The 23,271-nt window shown below is 33.2% G+C and overlaps 1 pseudogene; it reads right to left on the bottom strand.

The window, feature by feature from the left end:
- Positions 1–18,338: 18,338 nt before the first annotated feature.
- LOC149557322 (protein CTR9 homolog pseudogene) lies at positions 18,339–21,810 on the bottom strand (annotated as a pseudogene).
- Positions 21,811–23,271: the final 1,461 nt, after the last annotated feature.

The raw sequence follows: 23,271 nt of genomic DNA, 5'->3' as shown, positions 1-23,271 counted from the left end.
CTCAAGCTTCTTCTGACCATGATCTGTAGAGCTTTTTCTTCTAGGGGTAATGGGGGAGGGTGACTTCTTAACATTAGGCATATCTTTTTTACCAAAGAAGGTAATCCCCCCTTCCTCAAAACTAATGCTCTATTTATCATCTAAGTCAGAGGAGTAGCTAGAGCTTTCGATTTCCTCATTCCTAGCCTGCAAAGGGATGTTACTTATTGTTTGAGCCTTGAAGTGCTCATAGATGAGCAGTAACAACCCCTCATGCAAAGAAGGGTTAGCAAAGGGTTTCTTTTTGAAGCTCTACACCACCTTGCTCATAGAGTTCAACAAATAGAAAGGGAAAGAAACTTTTCTATCATGCCGAAAATGATTCACAAGAATGAAATGGTGGGTGTGAACACGATCAAACCTAGGGTCAAGAGTAATGTACTCAATGACAACATGCAGAACATACCTTCAAATCTTCATTATAAAATCCAAATCATAAAATGTATCACTCTTTTTCAAGGCATTCAGCTCCTTGGGGTTGTTGGCAAAGTCCTTCATTGGACTGGCTGAAAGCTTTTTGTCCCTAAAGAACTTAAAGCCCACCATCAAAATCTCAGTAACAACCAAAATCACCTCCTCCGTTATCAAAAAAGCTATCCCATTCACCTTGACTCTACCATCCTTCCACAAATTGACCATGCTCTCAGTCACATTTTGGTCATAACCATGCAGCTTCATGATATACCTTGAAATCTTGCCCTAAACCAGCTTCTCCCACACTTTCTCCCTGCTTCTCCATTTTTTCCACCAATTCTTTTCTACACTTTTCAACCACCATATTGACACTTTGCTCTCCCACAATTCTCATAAGCACAGCTCTTTGAAACCTCACCACCTAATAGGGTTCTCTGTGTTTTAGAGAGAGACTAAAGAAATAAGCCTTGTCATTGCTCGGGTTAAAAATGCAAAAAATGACCCATGAAGCATGCCAAATAAACTATAATAATTCCCACTTCTTGCATTTACTAATGCAGCCTTTAAGAGCTGTACCCTTTCCCCATAAGCCTTTCCTATTCATAATTGCAGATTGATCTCCTCTGTACTCCCTTGGATTTTATCTAGCTTGATCAGGCTCTTAACATCCACCGCAAAACTCTTTCCTAGTTGCCAGGTCATTTTTTGGTTAGATTGGACACTTTTATTTGTGAACCAATTTGCCACCGAGTTTGCTTCTCAAAAAATGTGAGTGACATGGACTCTATCAAATTTATCAAGAGTCTCATGTGTCTCATTAATAAGATTTGCAATTGACCATGAATAATGATATTTTCCATTTAAACTTTTAATAATTTTATTCGAGTCCCCTTCAAGCCATAGATTAGTAACTCCAACTTCAAAAGCCAGTTTCACCACATGGCAGGCTGCACTTGCTTTCGCAAAGTGATTAGTTTGGAATCCCAGCAGGAGAGAGAAGGCCGCTACTCCATCCCTGAATTCATTCCTAATTATGCCTCCACATCCCGAGGAGCCAGGATTTCCCTTAGAGGCCCTGTCAAAATTGGCTTTATGCCATCCTTCTAGGGGGAGAAGCCACTTGGCTTCCTATCTTTTTAACATTCTTTCTTTTTCCTTCTCCATTTTCCTACTGCCCACTTCAATATCTTCCCCTTCCTTACTAGGTAGTTTTCCTTTATATTTTTGTCAATCTTCTTCCTGAGAACAATGGTTGGTTCATCTCTGTCTCTAAAGATTCTATTGTTTCTCTCCTTCCATATGCTCCAGTAGTAATGATGTAAGATCCAGGTACCTAATTCCTATAAAACAAGGGAATTGAACAACAATTTCCATTGGCAGAAAAAATTTAGGAGGTTATCTGGCATGCACCCACTAATCCCTAAGTCTTGGGTCAGGAAGTCCCAGACCTCCCTAGAGAAGGAACAGTGAATGAACAAGTGGTTGCTTGTTTCTAGTTGGTTCTTACATAAACTACATCTGCTTGGCAGAATCTATCCTCTTTTTATAAGGTTATTTGGAGTGAGAATTTTGTTCTATAAGGCCAGCAAATAAAATATATTAATTTTAGGAGTGAGGCCTAGGATCCAAGCTTTCGACCAAGGAGGCTTCTCTTTTAAGCTCCAAAGAGCCATATACCCAGAAGTAACAAAGTAATTTCCACTAGAGTTGTCCCCCTAGATCATTTCATCCCTCTTGTTGCTGAGAACCATTGAATTTACCATTAACATGGTTGGATTTAGATCATTAGAGATTATAGATAGATCTATCCAACCCTGGTTGTTCTTATAGTTGCATACTTTCAGCCCAAAAAGTTGAATACAATGGTTCGCCCAAACATCATAGACAAGATTGTTCATTAGCGGGCCCTAAATAAGCAAACTATCAGACCAAAAAGCACTTAGTCTACGACTTTGTTAAAAATAGTTAACTATTAATAATTAACTATTTTTGTTTAATCTGATTGGTTAAAACAAATAGAGCTTCAAAGAAAACTAAAGATTAATAGATTATAACCTTAATAAAATTAAATATAATTTTGATAATTTATGTGTCAAATTTTTATTTCATACCTATCTAGTCACCTATTCCTAACTTTTTTTTATTTTGAAATCTTTTAAATGATGAAGAATAGTTTATAAACAATTATCACAATTTTTAATATATATTAAATTTTAATAACTTATAGATATTTTAACTATATTATATTTTAATTTTAAAACTAAATAATAGATATGAATAAAAATATAGCATTTGCAATTATATTTTTAAATTGTAATTATTTTATTTACATTATTATTATTATTTCATGATATCTTGCACCAATTTTATTTTATAAAATTTAATATATCTTCATTGAATTTTTCATATTATCTTTACAATAAAAAGCTTATAGTTATGATAGAAAAGAAAATCAATTCTCTAATAGAAAAGAAAATCCTTTATTTATATATTAAAACTATTATAATAATAAAAAATTGATCAGTAATAGGTTCTGCCTGAAATCTTGACCGTTGCATAAAAGAAAGATCGACAGCCCGAGATAAATTTTGGGCCGATTTGGGGAATGCTTTCCCATGTGCCTAGATTCATCTGAAATCGTGACACGTGTCTAGTCATTACCAATTGAAAGACTCAATTAATATTTTTATTTTTTTAATATAAGTGCATTGGTTTATATTTTATATTGTAATAATGTTTTTTTTTTATAAATTATAATATGTTTTTTTTTCATTCAATTAAAAATAATATTACTTATATTATATAATCATTTAAGATTTATTATTATTATAAAAATATTATTATTTTTATTTATAATAATTATTATATAATAGAACATATAATATAATTATTTATAATATAATATAATTATAACCATATGATATATATGTAACAGAACATATATATCAATAATTTTATAATATATTTATGAATAAAAATTAAATTTAAATTAACATCATTACAAAAGAAAATTATATTACATTTTTATTAATTAAAATATTTTATATATTATAATAAATTTATTAAATTTAAATTAGATTTATATAAAAACTAAAGGCAGGTACTAGTGGCACTTGTTTCATATATTGCACCAATTTTATTTCATAAAATTTAATATATCTTCATTGAATATCAATAATTAAATTAACCCGAAATCGGGACGTGTACTACAAGATTCTATCCAAAAATTGAAATCTTGACTGTTGACTAAAAAAAAAATCGATGACCCGAGATGAATTTTGAGCCGATTTGGGGAATGTTTTCCCATGTGCTTGGATTCATCCGAAATCTTGACACGTGTCTGATCATTGCCAATCGGAAGACTCGGTTAATATTATTATTAATTATGTTTATAAACAATAATCACAATTATCAATATATGTTAATAATTTATAGATAATTAAACTATATTACATTTTTATTTTGAAACTAAATAATAAATATGAATAAAAACATAACATTTATAATTATTTATAATTCTTTTTAAATTTTATTTATTTTATTTAAATTAAACTATTGTCATTATAATTTATTAATAATTATTACTACTTGTTCGTAGCTACTATGCTTAGAGCTAAGAGCTAAATATTTCATTTTCAATGTAATTCATTAACATTAATATTTTTATTTTTTTAATGTAAGTGCATTGGTTTAATATTTTATATTGTAATAATGTATTTTTTTATAAATTATAATTTTTTTTGTCATTCAATTAAAAATAATATTACTTATATTATATAATCACTTAAGATTTATTATTATTATAAAAATATTATTATTTTTATTTATAACTATTTCTAATATAATAGAACATATAATATAATTATTTATAATATAATATAATATAATTATAATCATATGATATATATGTCATAGCACATATATATCAATGATTATATAATATATTTATGAATTAAATTTAAATTTAAATTAACATCATTACAAAAAAAAAATTATATTACATTTTTATTAATTAAAATATTATATATTATAATAAATTTATTAAATTTAATTTAGATTTATATAAAAACTAAAGGCACTTGTTTCACATCTTGCACCAATTTTATTTTATAAAGTTTAATATATCTTCATTGAATATCAATAATTAAATTTACCCAAAATCAGGACACGTGTGCTACAAGATTCTACCCAAAATTAAAATCCTGACCATTGACTAAAAGAAAGATCGACAATCCGAGATGAATTTTGGGTCGATTTGGGGAATGCTCTCGCAAGTGCCTGGATTCATCTGAAATTGTGACACATGTCCTCAACAAGTGTCATGATGTCACGATTGATGGACACATCACACGTGATGATATCACTCTACAAAATTCAAATTCACCCAAAAATCATATCGAATCATCGATAATTAAGTTATGTTTTTATTAATTTATTTAGTTAAAATGAACAAATTTATTCAAATGTATATCAATGTAATAATTTATTTATTTTTTAAATTTTTATTATTATTATATACATTACTAAATTATGGAGTCTTACTCTTTATGTTGTTTACATGTACATTGTACATACTATTAATAAAGTACCTAAAACCATTAATTACTTAATACTTTCTTTTTAACTATTAACCCTCCCATGTATGTTCATTGTTTTTTAAGAGTCTGATACATCAATAGGGTTTTCAAATTTCAAATTTTCTCAGACTAATAGAATTCCATTTTGTGTTTTGAAGATTGAAAGTGTGAAACTTGAGTATCAGACGACAACACCAATTATCCAATCTCGATTCCAGGTATTTAATTTTTTAAAAACTTTTTTCATTGCAATTTATAGCAATAGAAATCTTGATTTTAATTGTCTTAGTTTTACACTTTACAAAAAAAATTTAATAGGGCCTAAAGAAGAATTTTGTGTAATAACCAGTAGTAGGCATGGGCAAAACAAAGACAAAAACCTCTCGTATGAGTGCAAGCATAAAGGAAATGAAACACATTATAAAACTCAGACAAGTGCTACAAACCCAGGTTTCACTGATGAATGTCATGATATTTTTTATCACGTTATTCATGGAGATTTAGAAATCATGGGAATTAGACATTAATTGTTTAATAAGTGGAAATATCCACAGAAGGGGAGAAATTATTACAAATATAACAATAGTATTGGTGCACATACAAATAAACTAGTTGCTCTAGTTACTGGATTAGCAAACCTCATTGTACTTGAAGTATTCCCTTGCCCTGAAATTGTAATGTTATGTGCTCAAAATTATGATGAAAATAGAAAGGAAATTGTAAACCAAAACACTCCGGAGGAAATTTTAGCCATAACTGAGAGTGAATTTTTCATTCTATTAGACCTAGGGCTAGGGTTTAAACCAGAAAGCTCTAACGAGCACATTGACTTGGATAAACTAGCATAGGCTTATGACAAATTGAAAAGAGTTTTTCAAGATTCATTTATTAAAAGTTTAATAAACCCAGAGTCATCTAGTTCTATTGGTGTTACACTGGACATAGACCATAAGCCTCCTTATCAGTATGATATTTTTGTGCCATGGGTTCATAATACTATTTCTTTGTTATCATTTTGTCTAGTATTGGATAGTAACAAGGAAGTGGGGGCTAGTGTTCTTGAAATGATTTATAATATCCATTGTTGAGGTCAGTTAGTTGAGCAGGTAGATGTTAGATATAATTTTGTTTAGCACATTGTTGAATCTATGCAACAATAATTACTGATGATTAAACAAAGTACAACTATAGGAAAGAAGAAGACATTTAGGTTCACAAGTTACTTGTTTTGCCTTCTTTTAGCAAAGCATCACCCAATATTTGAGACAGAGAACAACAAGCTTGATAATGAGGTCTATAAGTTTGATGAGAGAACCCAGAAGAAATTAGAGACTCCAAGTCCAGTATATGATTGGACACATAAGATGAGGATGACTTCTGCAAATAAAAACTACAACCATTTTGTAGACTTTTTTTTGGCACCTATTTACCAAAAAATCACAAGCACTTCGATGCCTAGATTGCATGTGTCTTGTAAAGATTACATTCAACTCGGAAGTCAAATTCAATTGGCTGATTGGTTCTTCATGGAAGAGTATATTGTCTTAAGGTTTTATGGTTCCACGATTGAACCCTACAAAATTTCAATGCATGTTACAAAAAGGGTTTTTGCACTGAAATATGTATGGTAGATGGAGAGCGCAAATGAACTTTTCAATGGACAACAAAAGAAAATGATATTTCCTTCCTTGCCTTTCACAATTGGAGGCCTCACATTTGAAAGAAAGGCTTTCAAACTAGCAAATGAATTGGTAACCTTTTTTGGCTTTGATTTTGTCAGTCACTAGAATTATGATCCACTAAACATAATAGAAATGAGACTTATTGCCAATGGGAACTTTGCAAGAAAATATCAACATCAGGAGATGCCATTGATAGAAAATTTTAAAAACAAGGAGTCATGGAATGAGGTTAAGAAAGAGATGGAGAAACATGCAACAGAGAATAATATTTCAATGCAAGAATTTTTATCCCAAATTATGACATTGCACAAATCAGAGCCTCTAACATACTTAATTTTCTACGAGAAAGCATCTCAACCTTCTAAGAGGTCCATGTTGAAAGAAGTTAAAGAGGCATGTGCAGTTGAAATGTGGTGTTAAACCAAGATGACTGATTTTTGAAAAATGAGGCAAAATTTGGGTGAACAAAAGACATCAGTTGGTTTTGATGAAATTGAGGAGGATGAAATTTTCAGCAATTATTGGAATAAAGAGCATCCAACTATACTATATGATTTTGGCAGTGACAGTGATAATGAAAGGCAAAAGGACCTCGAGTTTGATGCTAACATTCAAGGTATTCAGGATTTCAAGTCAACTAGGGGCAGAGATATGGTTACACTTCAAATGAGTGATTATGTTAAACAAACGTATAGTAGAGGGGCAACTGTGATACAAAAAATGGGTTATGCAAGTATAGGGCCCATTGGTGCAAGTGGTGAACGGATTTGGAATCCATTTCCAATACTAGACCCACCCAAACCAAGATGTAAACCAATCATTGGACTCTCTAAGAATGGAGATGATTCATCTAGAAAAGGAAAAAAACATTATCTCTGCTTCTAAAGGTCATCCCAAAGCATTATTTGTTAAATCTTCGAATCCAGTTGTAGTTGATCCCAATGGGACTGGCACTGGCACTGGAACTAGCATGGATGAACCTTGTGCAAAAAAGTAAAAAGTTATGACAATTACAATGCCAGCAATGTTAGCGGTCACTTCACCAATGTATGCACCAGTAGCTTCTATACAAAACCCAAAAAACAATCCCAAAATGGTACAATTTGGAATGGGTCATCTTCAGTCTGTTGGAAATCCTCAAAATACAATTGTAGGTGGAGTAGGTTTAATTGAAGTTGGAGGAGCACACAAGGAACAATTGATAATTCAGCTTTCAAACACTCAATTGTGTCAACAAACCTAAATTTTAGTTTTAACGAGTTTGCATCAAAGTTTGAATAGACAAGCAAAAGAAATAAGCAAATTATGAAGACTTTGAAAAGTGATGCAATTGTTGAATGTCAAGGATCTACTAATAGAATATTTCCAATATATGATCAAAACAATGAAATGATGAACTTCATGGTTGTTATGCCCCTGGGTAGAGATAATAATCCACCACAAAATGTAATAAATTCTACCAATATACAAGTTACCAATCTTCAAATGGATTTGTCAAAAGTGAGAAATATTGACAAAATTAATATATCAAAAGAGAGCAACAAAATGGTCTACTCTACACTTCTGAAAGTGGAGAGGGAAAACAAAAGGCTTACAGAAAAGTTACAGGTAGACTTTGATAATGTGAAGGCAAAGGAAAAAGCAACAAACAATAGGTTCAAAGAATTGCAAAATAGTATAAAGAAATCTCCTCCTATAGAGGCAATTGTCCAGCAAGAAAAGATGAATGAACAAGTGCAAAAATTGACTAAAGAATTGGATGAGTGCCAAAAAAGACTTCAGCATGAACAAGCCTCTAATGCACAGTTGTTCAAGTCTTTAGAGAGTAGTGCATGGGTCAATAATAAATTGAAAACTGACCTAGACTATGCTGCTAAGGAAAATAATATTTTGAAGACTGAATTGGAGAATGAAAAGAAACATTCAATGTCTAGGGAAAATATGGTTTTTAATTTGCAAAAGGAATTGGAAAATGAGAAGAAAAAAGAGGAGTCTAGTGTAAAAACAATTGACAATTTGAATAAGCAATTGGAGAATATGAAACAGAAAGAGGAGTCAACTGCAAAAACTATCAGTAATTTGGAGAAGGAATTGGAGAATGTGAAGAAAATGGAGTCTAGTGCTACTGCAAGCACTAACACAATCCACCACATAAGGAGGGAATTGGAGAATGCAAAGAAAAAAGAGGAGTCAGATACAAATAAAATCTTCAATTTGAGAAAGGAATTGGAGAACGCGAAGAAAGAGGAGTCTACTGACTCTACTCAAAGACTCCATGATTTGAAGAAGGAATTGAACAATGTGAAGAAAAAGGAGGAATCCATTGCAAAGACAATCCATGATTTGAAAAGGGAACTCGAGGATGAGAAGAAAAAAGAGGTAACTACTAAAAAGACAATCCAATATTTGAAGAAGAAATTGGAGGATGAGAGGAAGAGAGCAACTAATTGGCAAGGGAAACTAGAGGAAATATAGAAAAAGAGTGAAAAAGAGATGTCTCAAATGAAGAAAAAAATAGAGAATGTAATAGCAGAAAATAAAGCGACCTCTTCTGAAGACCATCATGTGAAGGATACTATAATAAACACGGTTAAGCTTATCAAACAAGAAAATTGGGACAAAATAATGAAGAATAGTAATAGTTTGTTTGAATGGCTTGATTTAAATAGCAATATTAGACTTGTCTTTGAAAATGTAAAAAGTGATATTTTGGGTAAAAGACAAATCTTCACCAATTCCTTTAAAAATCTTTCTAACCATTGAAGTTGGTCACAATTATGAACAAGTAATAGAAATAGGTGAAGCTCTCAAATCTACTTCCAAAGAATTGAAGAAGATAAATAACATCATACTGAACTTGTTGACTGCTAGACTACCAAATCCTACTGACTCAGATGGCAGATTCATTGGAAAAGAAAATTACATGAAAAGGTTGTAGGACAGCATGAATTATGATTTAGGCAACTTTCCTAAGGAAACCACTCCAGAAAAAATTGCAAGTTGCATCAAACTACTGTCAAAAATGAATGAAGTTGTAGATAAATTCCTCGATTCATGTAAAAATATCTCTCAGAAGTATTTATTGTTGACGAGGTTACAACTATTTAGCTAAAACCTCAAACAAATAGAGCTTCCAAATGATGCAAAATAGAGCACCCTAAAGAAATTCTTTGAAGCTAGGTCATCTTCTCAAACTGAAGTTGTTATTGTTGCTGTCATTGGCATGACTCATAGCTAATAGCACTAAGAAGTAACAACTTAGTAAGTGATAGTACTATAATCATTTTGTTACTTTTTGCTCTTTAATTTCAAATTTTGGATTTAATTTCAACTTTGTTTAATATTAATTGTTACAGGAATCAAGAGCCAGCATATCAGGATAGTTGGGCAGGCAGGAACTAACATACTATTACTACACTGAGTAGATGGAAAAAAATTCCCTAGCCCTACTACTTGAAAAAATTGTACAATTGGAAATGTGACAAATTGGCAATGTGATTGTATAGTACCAAAGTAACAAGAATCAAAATGGATCGAAATCGGCAAGCTTGAATCAAATCGTGAATCGAATCGTCAAATTGTGTAAATCATCGTGATTCTTAGAACTATGTTGTATACACATAATGTATTATGTAGTAATAATCTAATTATATATACAATTACAAACCGACCTACAGCTATTGTCGCTCCCTTGTATCTGCAAAAGGGAATTCAGAGTCATTTCAATTTGACATTGAGTCATTTGCAAAGTGTTGTAATTGTTTGTAATTGAAAATTGTTAAATGTATCATGTTGCAGGCTAATTTATAATTATAAATTATAATACAATTTTTTTTAAATAGAGCTTATTCTATTAAATGCATTATGTTACAATTTCTTAAAGAAACTAGAATAAATCAAAATCTCAATATGTTAAAAAATACAATCAATGAAAATCTCAACATGTAAGTTTGTAACATCAACATGTTCAAAAAATAATAATTTAAGCATCTATAAAGGGACAGTGAATGAAGTCTATAAATTAACTTTTACAAACATGTTACATAATTAATTAGTAGGTAGAGTCTTAGATCAGAGCTACTAGCCTACTACTTGACTCACACAATAGTTAAAATTTGAGGTTAAAATGCTACTATAGTTGTCATTCTGCCTAGACCGGCTTAGCATTACTATCATTAGAATCCTCCTCATCTATTGCATACAATATTTTATTGTCCGTTGTGTTTTCTTTAGATTCATTGTTAGCGTAAGACTCACTATGGATGCCAAAGTCAACATCATCTTCATTACTTCCAATATCAAGATATGAACCACTACCACTACCATTGCCACTTGGGTTTGAAATGTTGGCAATCCCTCTTCTTTGACATTGGTTTCTCCAAATGTTGATAACCCTTGTCATAAGGGAAATCTTCTACCTCATACCTAGAATGATAGAGCCTCAAATAATTATCCAAATTTTTGTCTAATTTGTTTCTAACCTTTGACTTCAAGAAGCCCAAAGTACTGAAAACTCTCTCATCCTCCATTGAACCCAATATCATTGTCAAATATAAATCAGTAAGCTTGAAATATTCTGGTATTACCACTCTCAATTGATTACTCTCACCAAGGTTTTTCCAAAGCTTTTTTACCACTCCCTCTTCATTTGGGTTCTCCATAAGAGCATATTTTTCCCTCATTATGTTTGCAAAAGAATACAATTGATCTCTTAGTTGAGATTCATCTAAAATTCCATTTATAGTGACTCCATTGAGTACTTTAGGTTTGCAAAAATGTTGAATCAAAGTTGTCATCCTTCTTCAAAAATCAATCGGACAGTTTAGAGACCAATATTGTGGAAAAACAATTGACATTGCTTCGAGCAGTTCCTCTAGAGGGAATTTGAATATGATTTCTAATGAAAGATTGTAGCAAACTCGCTTGACAGAGTCAAGCACAGAGTCTTTGATCTTCTTGAAGTCTTCACTTCTAACACCTGAAAGTACCTTCTCTGGTACTAATTCAACTTCACTTCCTATTTCATTGGGGTTAGAGTTAGGGTTGACAAGGACATAGTACTGCATTGGTATGTCAACTCCACGTGCCCTGGCATATACCTCATCATTTGCACCAATTTGTAAAAAGTTCCCAGGATTGTTCAAATCTGAGATTTCTAACCACTTTGCAAAATTTGTTTTGTCTAATGGTATTAATCGGTACAGAGTATCCATGCTACTACATGTCATTTTACACAGCTTATTATATTATGCAATGTACATAGCTCTTTTTTGAACATTTTTAAAAATATTTCTCATGTCCTGTAGCATGGGGAGAATAGTTTCTAAAGTTAAGAGTACCTTAACATTAGTTAGGCTTGAATATAGCTGAGGGAATCTCTCTCCCATAGAGTGGATTAGTCTAAGCAATGACGGGTATTCAAACATTACTGGATGCATCGGTCCATCCAAAGAGATCCATCTAGTATCATTGTCTTTAAGAAGCTTCTTCCCATCAATAAGTCCTTCAGCAAAGTGTTGAAATTCTCAGACTCATTTTGGACTTCGACAAAAGTATTGGTAAATCTCTTTGATTAGAGATTCCACTTTACTTACACAACCAAAATTGCTGACAATTCCAAAAGCTAGATTCATTCGATGGGCCATGCAATGAATGAGAATAGAGTAGGGTGCCAAATCATTCGTGATCTTTTTGCAATGACTACCTTTATGACCTTGCATAACCAAAGCTCCATTTGCTCCAACACACACCAAATTTTTGGGAATTTCCATGCTATCCAAACGTCCAGATTCAATTAGAGTAGTCTTTAATAATTCATATAAATTTTCAGCTATCGCAATACAATTCAATTTAGCAACAAATAGTAGAAATGGTTGATGACAAAGATTGTTTACAGTATAAACATGCATGCACACCCAAGAAGTATTATCAATTGTTGTAACTTCATCTAGAGACAATGCAATGAAATTAGAGTCTTTAATTTTTTCCTTCATATCTTCTTTTTCAACATGTGCAAGGCATCTAGCCCATGACCAGTGACTGTTCAGATAGTTTCAAGTTTTCAAAAAGCATAATAAGGAAAGAATTGAAGGGTACTTCATCATAGAACATCCTCTTTTCAATATATAAAACACCACACTTAATTTAACTACTTTTCCCATATTTTGCACTTCAGTTGCTTTCCCAATGAAATCTTTAATGGAACCTTTTACTGCAGAATGCTTCTCCTGTAATTGCTAGTGTAACACATATATTTTGGCATTCCTGATATGCAAATAGTTCTTTGTTTTCCAAGTTAGCATGGATTTTTCAACTCCATCTATAGTTTCCTTCTTGTAAACTTTACCGACATGCTTTTCTATGGTATCAAGTTTAAGCTGCAACCTCTTCTCCTTCTTTGTTATCTATGTGCAAATCTGACATCTACATTTTGCAGGAGACTCGCCATCAATTATATTGGGAACCAATTCAATGAACCAGTACTTTTTCACCCATTATAACTGAAAATTCCTTTTGGATAGATCCCAACGAGATGGATCTTTCATCTATTCCAATTTTCTTTTCCCCTTTTGTGCATGAACACAATTTATGGAATTAGTTTTGGTTTTCTCACCCAACTGGTCTGGGACCGACTCCAACTCTATAATCTCATTTTGTGACTCCTTACTTAGGGGAAGTGCCTCCAAATCTTGTTCAAGTTCATCCTCGACTGCAATATCAGGTTCACCAACTTGAACTTCAATACGGTTTGAGGGTCCAACTTGTGATTAATCTCCTTTATCAATAACCACTAGAGATCTAACTTCTGAATCTTGTAGGTTTCCAACATTTCCACCACCAAAATATGCCACTATGGTTATGCATTTTGGTAATGGTGGCCTCTCTTGGCTTTCAGGGATCTTACTAGAACCCCTATTACCCCTCTTGTTTGACATGGTAAACCAATAAAGGCTACAAAAAAATATCAACTTAGTTGTTGAACAAAAGACTCAACTACTTAGACTACATATAATAACAATAATATGATTCAATTCATGAATAAGAGGGATTTTAAAATGTCGCTCTGGCTCATTCATTCCCTGCTTCTACCCATAGTTTCTCCAACGTCTAGACTTGTGGCTCATGGGCCTGTTCTGGCACCTATTCCAAGGCCTTTCACCTCCTCCTCATCCTCCTTGGTTGCCGTTGTGTCTGCTCATCCTGTTGTCCCTATTTTTTCAGATGGGTCTGCCTTGGGGGTTGGTTTAGGGCCTCCTGTCGACTCTCCCTTGGAGGCTCATTCTGGTGGCTATGGCTCTAGGATGGCTTCTCTTGCATTTTTAGGGGTAGGACTACTTCCTATGCTGACATGGTAGCCTTTGAAGTGGGTCTTCATGGTGCTGCTTGTGTTTGTTCTGGGCCTTCTTGCCCTCATAAGGTTTTTCCTATATGTGTTTTTAAACCCATCATGGTCCTTTTAGACATTAATACTACTGTAGATATTCTTAATACAGTAGAGGAGTTCTCTTCCCTTGCTGCCATCTTTCATTTCTGAGTTTTTGGCCCTCTCTGGCTGATCTCCATGCTTGGATCTCCAAGCACTGGGAACCTATTTTAGACCATGGTGTTCAAATTTTTCCTAATGCTAGAGGTTTCTTTATTGTTAAGTTTGCAAGTGCTAAGGACCGGAAGTCCATCTTGTGTCATAACTATTTTTCATGGCAAGACAGATATCCACTTATGGCCAAACCATGGCATATGAATTTTGATCTACTCTCTAAATCCTTTAACAAGGTTCCTATCTGGGTCTAGCTTCCGAAACTCCCAATGCATCTCTAGATAGACTCTGTTTTGGAAACTATCGAAGAATCTCTCGGTGAATTTTTATATGTCGACTCAGCCACTTTCGATGTTCTCCATTCAACGTGTACTCGAATTCTTGTTGAGATGGATGTCTCAAAGGGCCTTCTAGGAAAGATTTGTTTGGCCTATTTACAGGGCTCCTAGACTCAAATGTTGGATTACAAAGGTATCCCCTTCTACTACAGAAAATGCCATATGATAGGACACATTGCTGCTTCTTGTGTTGTTCAGAAGTCTAATCCAAGGTGTCCACCTTCCTGGTGGGCTAGGATCTCCCCTGAACACTACATGGTGCTTAAGCCCTTGGACGTGTCTTCGATTGTTTCCTCAGAGGTTGAGGATGATCCCCATGCTATTGACATCCCAGTGCCTAAGGTGGTAGTGGATGTTAGGCCTTCTCCTCTTGTTGATTCAATGTCAGTGGTTTCTGAGGTTGGCAGGTTTTGGGTCTAGCCTCTGGCCCTACCCCTGTCTCAGTTGTTGCTCTAGTGGGAGACCAGCCCTCCTCTCCTAGGGAGTTTTTTGTTGGTCCTACTCCCCTTGGCTTCCACTCTTCCATTTCTTTTGGGGATTGGATTGGTGTGGTGGCTAGGGTGGAGGATGGTTGGATCGAGGTAAAAAGAAAAAAGACTAAGCCCTCCATTCCGCCTTTTGATATGTATCTCCAATCTAGCAAGGGAGACTCCAAATCAAAAGGAGTATCTTGAGCTCCCTTGTTGTGCCTGGCCTTTTTGGAAGTAGGTCCTTTCTTCATATCTTTGCTTCCTTTCTTGGTTCTGGCTGGTGATAGGTTTCTCTATCACCTTGGTCTTACCCTTTTGGGGGGAGACCTGTTCCTCTTTGGTTAGCCATAGTTTTGTTTCTATTATCATTGTTTATCTATAGCAGTGTATAGGGTTTCAAGCACCCTTCAAAACCTATTTTAGTTAATCAAAAATAATAATATGATTCATTCTCAAAAAAAGGGTACTACTACTATGGTAATACAGTCTATGGTACTACCCAATATAATTCGCAAACCTATAGGCTATCCTAGTATGTGACATGTCCAGTCACCAACAGACACTGGACAGTAAAACTTAAAAAGAAACTGGTACCACTATACCAGCGGTCCAGTACCACTGTTGACATAAAAAATAAATTAAAAATCACTTGCCTTTTACAAAAGCCAGGGTCCATGAGTCAATGGCCAATGCACTCAGCACTCTGAAAGTTTGGCAGCAATAAGAAATGCCAATCTCCAGACCAGAAAATGGTGAATTGTGTAGAATAATAATATCTTATAGTCCAATCTACGTTGGCATATTAGGTGGGATTAATAAGCAGAAATGTCAAATGCAAGAGAAATGCACCTTCCTATGCAAGCCCATAGTAGGAAATAGTTGGCTAAACAAGGCTGGTGATCGACACACGTCGATAAAATGGTTGGTGACACCCAACCCAAGGGAAAATTATTTAGTTGTAGTAATGGTCAAAGAACGTGGGCCAATAAGAAATAACATGCAAAGGCTGGTGATATGTTTAAAATAAATGTATCCAAAATTTATATTGCATTGGCGATTGGACCGATATTTTTGACCAATCATGTGATAACTAATGGGTGACTATGCCGGGCATTGGACCCAAATCTAATAAATATCCGACGATGCAATTGACCTGCGTTGCATGCACTATTCACCAAATGATGATTGACTCGTCAGATGGGATCGCCAAAAGGCAAAGATTTTCCACTAAAGTAATTGTTGATCTTTGCTTTCCTCTTTTCTCAACAATTAGCACATCATTTTGCAAATCATTGTTAGTCTCAAAGAAAACTTCAGCATTACGTCTAACAATTCTAGAATTATCTTCTTCTTCATTTGAATTATAATCTACCATCTTTTCCTTAGTTCCAAACTTTTCATCAATTCTCACATTTGTGCATTCAACTATTGTCTTAGTTCTATAGTTAAAACATCAGTATGCCTTGCTTTCAATAAATAGCCAAGAAACATACCTTCATCACTTATTGGATCAAACTTACCAACACTAGTGCATTTCACCCTAAATCGCAACCAAGAATTCTGACCAAGTTTATTAAATGGGTTGGTTGGTTGCATTATAAAGAAAATTTTTGTTTTCTTTTTAAAACATGCTCATTTTGGTCGCAATTCTGACAAATTAATTACGTCAAAATTGCGACACACACGGCAGCATAAAACCAAAAAAAAAGGGCAAAAATGTAATTCACATTTCATTTGGTGAAGCTGTGAGTCCGGTCTCCATCAACATTGGCGCGAGGGAAGCAAAAAAGTCCGGTCTCCATCAACATTGGCGCGAGGGAAGCAAAAAAGTCTGGTCTCCATCGAAAAGGGCACAAGGGCACATCTGCTACAGATCATTGACGGGTGTGTTTGATTGTAGAACATTGTAATAAAACTTTGTTGTGACTTATTGCTATGATTGTAGACTTCCATTTGTGCTTTCCCTTTTGTTTTAGCTCTTGTTCTTGCCACCTCCTTCATGCTCTGATCACATGGTATTTTAAAGTTTTTTTTGGGGTTTTTATTTTCCACTTTTTATGATATGCAGTGCATCATCTCATTAGATTCTTCACTCATACTATGTGACTTTCCACGAACTACCTATTTGGATTATGTTCATGATCTCAACTATTAGGGAAAACTTTGCACACTCTATCTTCTCTCGACTGTGTAGGGTTCTAGAATTTTGAACGCTTTTGATCTCCTTAGGGCATGAAGAGCCTTATCTTTATTAGGTCTTCTTCCTTTGAAATGGATGTTGTCTAAATTGACACTAAGTTTCTTATCAAACGCAATTGGCTACTTTGCATAATTCACACTAATAGAAACAGCAACACCAACTACTTGTTACTCTGCAAGGAAAAAGTGAGCATCTTCTGCACCCCTTTCACAACTTTCATGCAATCTTTTGTGTTTGTTACAAAGTGCACTCCACATTTAATGATTCAGCTTGATAGAAGTCCTCTCCTTGGAAAATAACAAGCTTTTTCATTCTTGAATAGGGCTTGACTACTATTCTATTTATCCTAGGAATGCCATTTAAAACTCTCTACCATATACTGACATATTCAGGTTGTATTGTGTTTTTAATGGACACTTTTAATGGATTTCTACCAAGCCACTACTTTAAGAATATGCTCTCTTTCATCAAGATTACTTTCTAGGACAGCTACTAAACTTTTTATGTCAATACTTTAGTTAGAAATATGCTTTCTTGTTCAGCAACACAAAATCTACCTTGTCTTCATAATTTTGTAAAGTTCTATGATGCTCATCTTGCAAAAACAACCTTGACATTTTTAAAAATTTATTGAAACATAGTGCATATTCCTTGTTTCTTGTATCATATTTCATTATTCCACAAAGTTTTACTCATGATCAAATCATACAATTACATAGCCTTACAGTTCCTTAAATCAAATTAGCATACATATAGAAAAAATGCACTTAGATGGCAGGTTGTGAAAGCAATCATATAGGGCTGCAACGTGGGTGGCCTATATTAATCCTTGAAACCTGCCATGTGTATGAGGGCTTGGCACTACTAACAGTTGGCTAAACACACGGAGCGCATTATTTAATTCAAACACTACTTGACGAACCTCATCAGTAGTACGTTTTTGCTTTTGAAGTGTTGAAGTTGAAAACTTCTGCATGGCAACACCAACATCAAAGCGTAACATGTAATTTGAGGATGCCAAATGTACTGCTCTTAATAATGTTCTTTTACAATCTTGCCACTATTCTACTTCATATTGTTATCAAGCTAAATATAATAAAATTTGGGTGTTAGTGCCAAAATAGAATTTCCTCAAATAATTTTGATACATTTTCACTGTAAGCCCAAACTATCCTTCTGCAAAGTAAACATGTGCTAGATTTACCCACACATCAGGCATCTGAACAAAGATGTTTCCTGCTACAGCTTCTTGAACCTGTGTGAAAATTTCCTTTGCAATATCAAAATGACCCCTTTTGGCTAGCACAATGCCTGCCCCATTTGCAGCATAGACATTTCCAGGTCTCTAAGCCAACACTTTACAATACAGTTCCCTAGCCTTATCAGGATGTATTCCCTCCACATCTGGATCCTTCTTCTCATTGCGTGAAGCTGCAAAATAATTCCATTTTCCAAGAGAAATGTCAACATAAGCATCCTTACCATCTGATACATTTTGTGCAGTTTTAATTGTTTCTTTTGCTTTAAGCTAGTCATCTATTTTTAGTTCTAGGTTGCCAAGCATGGTAATCACATTTACCGAGGTTTTATCCACCTTAAGTGCCTCCCCAATCAATTCTAGGCTTACTTGGATCTCATTTCCAGCCTAGGACATGGCTGCAAGTTGTAGATATGCATCCACATAATCAAGAAACTTGAACAATATTAGCCTGTACAAAAGATTTGCTTTTTCAGTGTCATGTAGCTATTCAAACAGTCTAGCAAGATTAAATAGTATGGTATATAAAATATTTTACATATTCAACAATGGATGATCTATATTCCAAGAGATCTTTTGTAGTCAAAATAGAAGTTTGAAAATTGTTGAAAATCTATTATAAGTTTATGTTGAAAATGGTTCTAATCTTTTAAATTGAATTCACCAAATAAAGTTATTTGAGAAGATGTTTTGTAGTCAATATAGAAGTTTGAAACATAGAAAATGTTATTTGTTTTTTATTTGTTTCACAAAAAGATTTTGAAGTCAACAAAATGAAAATCAAGCGATGAAATTTTGTTCCTCTTATGTTCAATGATATAGTTCTATTATCTTTTATTTTTTTATTTTTTTATTGAATATATATCTTAAAATTATTTTAAATAAATCTTAGGTTCAAATTTATTCAATATTTGATTTATCTTCCAAAAATAAGAAATTGAAACCCACTTGAAGATTTTTGTGACATATGACTTCTAAATGATCCATGAGAATTTAACTTATATCTTGAAAATATTCCAGATTGATTTGATTTACATTATTACATATATACATATATGTTTCTAGAGATATTTAGTTTATTTAGATATGTTTTTGCTTCTGATCTATCTACTGTATAGGTAAAATACTAAAGGTTCACCACACAAAGAGTCTTTTTGATGAAATGATGTATTCACAAAATAAGAAGTATTACCAATGTAGGATGGAATGAATTATTTATTATATCATCCCCAAAATACCTCAATAGGAGACAAGAGGTAGTTGAATCATGAGCTTTCCATTGAGTTCAAAGATATTTTTAGAAAAAAAATATGTATTTTTGGAGAATGGTTAACACTATAAAAGACAAGTTATCTAAATAGATTATTGAATTTTTTGTTAGAAAATATCAACTAGGATAAGATTATAAATCAAGGATAACAACATGATTTGGTATCGTATTTCCAAGATAAAATAGGCTACAAAGAAAGAAAAGTGGTTCACTCATAATATTCTAAAATGCTAATTTGGGTATAAATTGTCTTGTTGTCTTTATGGGCTTCATTTGGCTGGTCATTAGCTAAAAAACTAGGAATATATAAAGATCAATTAAATAGGGATAATCATTTATAGTTTTTGTATGAACACATTTAGACTATTTTAAATTAAATATATTGATTTTCCTTTGCATTGAGTTGCTATAATAATTTTGTTTTCTTCAAATCCATATAGTAGATTAAATAAAATGTCTCATTATTTCTATATTCACCACTACTTATAGGTGAAAAAAGAACATTCAAGCATTCAAGGACTATTGTGATATTTTTTATGCAAGCTCACAATGTCCAATAGACTTGCAAACAACTAGAATGCTTCATCCCATGTATGAAAGTTTTCATTTATAAAATAGTTATTCTGTGGTATATGAAATATTTTATATATTCAACAATGAACGATCTATCGTTCTCTTGTAACATTTAGAAAATAGTTTGAATACTTGACTTTCTATACTATTTTGTTAGTATGCACATTTTTGGGGAGCCAAATGACAAAGATGAGCTTGAAATATTTGAATACATTCCTTTTCATACGAGTGATTATGAACATATGTCAAGATAGATTGAAATATAAATATATTTTTTTATCGCACACTTATGTAGTGCACACATTTAGATATGTGTAGTTACTTTTAAACATGTTAATCTAGTGTAACTTATAAAATGTCTAATATAAGTCTAGGTTGAAAAAGGTTATAATTTTTTAATGGAATTTGTCAAATAAAGTTATTTCAGTAGATGTTTATTAGTCAACATAGAAGTTTGAAACATAGAAAATGTTAGTTATTATTTTATTTGCTTCATAGAAAGATCATGAATCTTAGGGCTTCATTCGAATCTAACATGCAGACCTCGTTCATACTACTAATAACTGATCAGAAAAGCTTTTAAATCCAACATTTTTTTTTGTTTTTCCGATGGTTTCATGTATGATTTGGTGGTCTAGGGTGCTAAGAGGGAAGTTAGTAACATCATACCTTGCATCAGCATCTCTGTCTATGATGCAGGAGCACCTATTCATTGGATTTCTCATGGATAAATTCATATTTTAAATTATATTTAAATAGTATTTAAAAAGAAACTCAATTTAAATAGAGTTGTCACTTTATCCCATGGAAACTCAAGTGAAACACTTTCTTCTTCTAGTCGATGGAAGAATTCCATGTCCTTTAAACACACATGAAAAACTTCAGAATTGATACTAGGGCTTTTATTGATGAATTCAACCCAAACGCCATTTCCTAATGCCTCCATGAAAGTTTGTTGAGCCAACTCTAGTTCATCTCGCTCAAAATGAAGAACCCCAGTGTTGTTTAACAATTCAATGGGTACATCTTCTCTGCTCTTCTTCAGAAGAGACTTTGCTGTGTTAAGAGAATCTAAGGCTGCACTAGGGTCTGATGATATCAATAACTCACCCATCTTAATAAAGGAATGAGCATCGCGTGGATCTATGCAAGTTTCCTTTCTTATAATTTCCAAAGCCTTCTCTCGCTGCCCTTGTTGAGCATATATATGGCCTACAACTTTCAAGCTCTCACAGTTCTCAGGGTGAACCTCCAGAACCTTTTCAAAATTTGAGAGAGAACTCTTAAGATCTCCCAATTTCATTTAACCTATCCCAACCCAAAGTATGGCAAAAAAAAATCTTGTGGCTTCTGGATTTCCTTGACTGATGCCATGTAGTAGCGGCCAGCAATTTCATAATCACCTTTGCTATGATAAGATCGTGCAATATTATAATATGAATGAGATTTCATGAGAGGGTGGTCTTTCGAAACAAGAGCTATCTTAGTCAACTGTTTATTTGGATCTCCACATTGCTAATCACTTGGATCAATGTTTTTCTCTTTCTTCACAAAATAGGTTTGGTCCCAGAGTTCAACAAGTCAAGAAAGTGAACCATTTAGGTTAGTGTCTCCCCTCCCAAATGATTTCCTCAAAATCAATATAGATGGGTTTTCAAGGAGTAATCCACGTCCAATAGGAATGGGTGGTACTAGTAGTGGAACTTTAAGCCATGTTTAAGTTTTTCTTTTCTACTTCCTTAAGTACTCATTCTAAAAATTAGATGGAAGCTTGGGCTATTCTCTATACTCTTGAGAAAGCCTGTGTATCGATCTGGAAAATGATTTTTGCAAGATGGACTATGATTCTTGTCACCCTTCTGAATAGTGGAAATTTTCTAGATTGCTCTTGGCGGCTAGCCCTGGTGGCTATGCTGATGTACAATTTAATATGTTTGAGAATGAATATGAACTTTTTTGTTAATATGATTCTAGATGTTAAGTAGTTAGCTATAGATGCACCCTTATGTGTGATCTTTTTTCTTAAATCAATATAAAAAGGTGTGGCCCCTTAGGCCACAATTTATGTGGAAATGAAAAAATGTAAAATAAACATAGATATGAGATAAGAAAAATAATTAAAAATGGAATAATAACAAAAGCAATAGCCATTGCTAAAGTCTACCCTTCTCATACTTTGTCACTTGCATAAGCTCAAAAGAAGAGATGCTATAAGCCCTAGAAAAGACATAGTTGTTGAACCTAGGAATTCTCATAAAAATTTTCAATGTGGAAATCGTTTCTCATCATGCATTTGAAAAATAAGTCTCACCATAGATTTTTCTTAAAATCACAGTCAATGAATTTAAGGCTATAAGAACAAACATGCCTACCAAATATGACACTTTGGGTTTCAACGTTGAAACTAAAAAGCATCAAACTACATTGGACAAAACAATTTAAACAAATTGAAATGGAGTACCCAAATCGGGAATTGCTAAATGTCCTAATCAACCAATTTTTACGCTCTACAGTAACGACCTAGTATTTATACCAATTATGCTAATTTTTGTGGAATATGTATCATAAATATTGCCTCAAATCCTTAGCCTACCCTATGGGCCCAGAACCTGTCCAGTTTGCAAGTACTAAGTATAATTCAAAACTAATATCTTGATGTATTTGATAGATCATTGTCAATTGTCTGATTTCTCTTTATTATCATTTCTTGAAGGATTGATGGGTGGATGATTAACCAATTGATGTCTTAATTATAAATATTTAAATGATTGGATGCTAGAATGGTTGATACTTGAATAGTTGATATTTGCCTGTATAAGTGACTGATTGTTTGCTTGTTGGTCTAATTGTTTGGTTATTTTGATATTTGATTCCCAATTGATGATAGGTGGACAATTGAATGGTTTACTTTGA

Source organism: Cupressus sempervirens, chromosome 5, assembly GCF_028749045.1.
Source record: "Cupressus sempervirens isolate cs-2001-9-10 chromosome 5, ASM2874904v1, whole genome shotgun sequence".
NCBI classification, from domain to species: Eukaryota; Viridiplantae; Streptophyta; class Pinopsida; order Cupressales; family Cupressaceae; genus Cupressus; species Cupressus sempervirens.
Note: the sequence above shows the minus strand (reverse complement) of the source record. Positions and strands in the feature narration are given on the sequence as shown.